Genomic DNA, 4,222 nt, shown 5'->3' with positions numbered 1-4,222 from the left:
TCAGTTGCTTGCAGATTCCTGTCAAAATTTTCAGTGAGTGACAAGTGACAAGTGAGCTGCATCTGATGGCAGGAGTTAAGTCAGAATCCAGCACTTACTGAAGCTCATGTGTGGCCCACCTGTTATTCTCTTTACCACTTCTATCCAACCCTCTTTCATACAATACAAGCTTAGCTAATCATAGTTTTGGTAGGCCCACAACTCACCTTAGCCCAAGTGAGTAAAAAGCTAACATCAAGCCAGGCATGGTGGTGCATGCACGTAATACCAGCACTTGAGGCAGGAGGACCACCATGAGTTCGACGTCAGCCTGGGCTACACATAAGTGAGTTTAAGATCAGCCTGAACTACATAGTGAGACCATGTCTCAAAAAGCCAAAGAGAGAAATAAAGAATTAATTACTGGAGTTTCTTTGAAAAGGGGGAAAGACCCAATGATAAGACAGCAGGAAAACAAACAAACAAACAAACAAACAAACAAAAACCTACATTTAAAAGAAAATAACAAGAGTTCTATTTAAATTATGGGTTCACTGAATATTCTCCCAGCCCTCTTTGTATAATATGCAGCAATCAGCTATCCAAGGAGCCATTAAACCTTCAAAACTACTTCACAACATGGACATCAAGCACCCTGCATTAAAAGACAGGGCTTTTGAATTTTTCAAAAGATGGAGGTCGGGGAGATAGCTCAGTAGAATAAGCTCTTGCCTGGCAAGCACAAGGGCCTGAGTTCAATCCCCATTCTAAAAAAAAAAAAAAAAAAAAAAAAGAAAAACATGTAAACAGAAGCAATTTTTTTTTTTTTTTCAGAAGCAATGACTGAAAGCTAGCACATCACACGTGTCTGAGAGCACCATTCTTAGTGTCTAACCACACTGCGAAGTAACCACCTCTCCTATTAAAGAGTTGATCCTGCCTGCTGCTCAGGACATCTGCCATGAACTTTTAGGAGGCTGCAGTTCAAAAGGCAGCATGAGTTCCTCTCTTGGGTTAGCATCATAACTAAATGAAATAGCAGAAGATAGAGAGGATTAAAAGCCACCATTGTATACAATTTGGTGAATATTATAATTACTTGCAGAATTAAGAAAAATACAGGTGCTTTTGAAAAAAATATTTTCCAGCACGGAGTACTCAATTTCTTTGTACTTTTTCAGTATATCAGATGGTGCTTCCCACTAACTACAGAGATGTGAACCTTTCCTAAGGCTCTATAAGCACTACATACTTTGCCATCATATATGGTGAATATAAAACATGTGATATTGAATTTTTATATAGATTCTAAAAGCATAGTCTCAAGAGGCCAACTCTATCCAAACTTGCCCAAAATACTTTTTTAAATGTATTTAGTACAGGGGCTACAGGGTCTCACTACACAGATCAGACCCATAGTGATCCTCCTGTTTTTGGCCTCCCGAGCACTGGGATTACAAGCACAAGCTACCATGCCCAGTCTCTGTCGCTGTCTCAGTGCACCCCGCGGGCAGGGCCAGTACAGCACACCCAGGATCAACCAGGGATCAAACCCTGGTCCCTGCACCTGCCTAGGCAGGCACTTTAGTCCGCTGAACTATCTGGCCAGGCCTTCAAAATACCTTCGTAAATTTAGTGTCCTATTTTGAGCTTTTTCTTCAGCATTTGTCTACAAAGATGACTACTGTCTTTCATTTATGTGTAAATGAATGTTCTTGTCTTAAATTGTAGGAATTTAGAGAACAGTGATCACTCAGAAATGTTTACAAACACCGTGATCTCTGTTCAGGTTTATATTTAAAGCTTCAAAAGAGGCGACAATTTTAGCTTGATTTATTTGCTCATTTAGCAAACCACAACTTTTCATTATATCTTAACAGTTTTGTTTCATGTCAGACACACAAGACACATTATAATTACAGACTCCAAGTGCCGGGCAGAAGAGACTCTCATTGCTTGTAGTGACAATTTTGTATATCTATGATTCTAGTAAATCATTTTTCAAAATACCCAGTCATTTTGTAGATTTACTCTTCGAGATATACTATACAAATACTGCAAGTTACTGATTATTAATCCTAGGCAGTTATGTGCTATCCATATTTCATTACATTACAGATTGGTAGTGCTGTAACTGAGATAAGCAGCTAAGCCTTGGACAATACCTCGTGTGTCAATCTAACGTTCAGCTGAAACAATACTCCAAGAAGGGCTTTAAGACAAGTACTTCAATAGCTATTAGCAAACTCCAAGAAGAGAAAGCAAGCTGGGTTTTAGAATGGATGAGAACACTACTGCAATGACACACCTAGAACATAACTGGCCCATACACCACAAGAGATAAGAAAGGAAGACCAGTCTCTTTTCAAGATGACACTTCAAACCACATTGCAGAGAACTATCCAGCGACACTCCACGTTTTTCATTTTGTTTACCCAAATGCCTTTTTGTGTGTGTGTGTGGGGGGTCTCTTCTGCTTAACCACAATGTCCTTCTGTTGCCGAAAGAAGGAATAAGTGAAAGGACAGCTATTTGTCTCTGTAGACAAATGTTGTTTAGCTAAATATTCAAGCATTCTTCCCGTACACCATTCCCAGCCCCACCTCTTATCTGAGGCTTTGGGAACACGTAAGGTGCCTGTGTTTGCAAGGGTCTGTCCTAAGCGTCTTCTTCCACTTACCAATTCTGACCCCACTAGAGACTGATGCATCTCACTTAAAATATAAGACCAAGTCCTCTATCCAGTTCAGTTGACAGGTATTTCTTGAGACTATGTGGGTGAGAATGGCTGTCTCTTACAGGATAACTCACATGGGAGAATTCTAGAAAACAATTGTCCAAAGCAGTGTATTAAAAGCAATCTATCCTTCCAGATGTTTCACTCCTCTTTACTCACAAACAAGGGAGTAATAGCACCACCTGTTCAGCTTTTATTCCCATCAAGGCAATGGTCAGAAGAATAGACTGTCATCTCCGTTAAATGAAATAGCATCTTAAACTACTACAGAAGCAGCTGAGAGCAACGATGCTGACAAATCAGCTCCATTCCCCGACCCAATCTTATTTTTTTTCTTAATTTTTTTTTCCTTTTGTGGTAATGGGCATTGAACTCAGGACCTTGTGCTTTGCCAGGCAAGAGTTTATGCCACTGAGCTATATCCCCAGTCCAACCCAATATGAATCAATCAGGTTTAATCCCTACTCAGAAGGCAGCCTCAGTCTAACTCAAGGTGTTAAATTTAGTTCTCAGAATGAGCTAAGGGTTCAATTCACAGCCAAACCAGGACCAGATCTTCGGGTTCATTCACAAAACAGTAGCAGGCCATTAACCACATCCCCAGCCCCAACAATGGTAGGAAACATCACTGTCCTTCAGAGGCAGAGACCAAGCCAGTGAATATCAGGTCACAAAGCTGGGAATGAAAAGGCTGAACCAGTTTTATGCAACTCCTACTTTCTTCTTTAAACTCCTTTTAACTGTTTCTAACCAGGTTGAACTGAGGTCCCGAGGCATCATTGCAAGGGACTGTACAAAAGCCAGTGGGCGTCAGACTGGCTTTTGGACGGAACAACCATCATATCTAAAACAGCTTTTTGCTGCCACTCATCACTTTTTCCCTTTTTTTCCCTTCCAGTGTTGGGGATCAAACCCGGGACCTTGCATATGTTAAGCACGCACTATATCCTTAGCTCTTTTGTTGGGGGCGGTACCAGGAAGTGAACTCAAGACTTACGCTTGCCAGGCAGGCACTGTGCCACTGAGCTGCTACCTCCAGCTCATCAGCCCTTTTTGTTTTTAGACAAGGTCTTGCTAAAGTTCCTCACACAGGCCTCAAACTTGTGATCCTCCATCTCAGCCTGAGTAGCTGACTACAGGCATGTCTGACCACAGCCAGTTTATTCTAGTATTGATCCCTATAATTATACCATTCATTTCACAGAGACTTTAAAAAAAATATATTTAGTACAATATCTATAAGGTCTCACTATACATATCGGATTCATAGCGATCCTCCCATTTTCAGCCTCTCAAGCACTACGATTACAGGTGCACTTCACTACACCCAGTCTCAATTGCTGTCGCAGTGTGCCCCAGGGGCGGAGTTGGCAAGGAACACCAGGGATCAAACCCTAGTCCCTGCCTCTGCCTAAACAAGCACTTTAATCCACTGAGCTATCTGGCCGGCCCACAAAGACTGACTTGTATCCACTGTAGTGTAGACAATGGGTATGGAAGTGAACT

This window comes from Octodon degus, unplaced genomic scaffold (assembly GCF_000260255.1).
Source record: "Octodon degus isolate 3935 unplaced genomic scaffold, OctDeg1.0 scaffold00005, whole genome shotgun sequence".
NCBI classification, from domain to species: domain Eukaryota; kingdom Metazoa; phylum Chordata; class Mammalia; order Rodentia; family Octodontidae; genus Octodon; species Octodon degus.
This window is presented reverse-complemented; position numbering follows the sequence as displayed.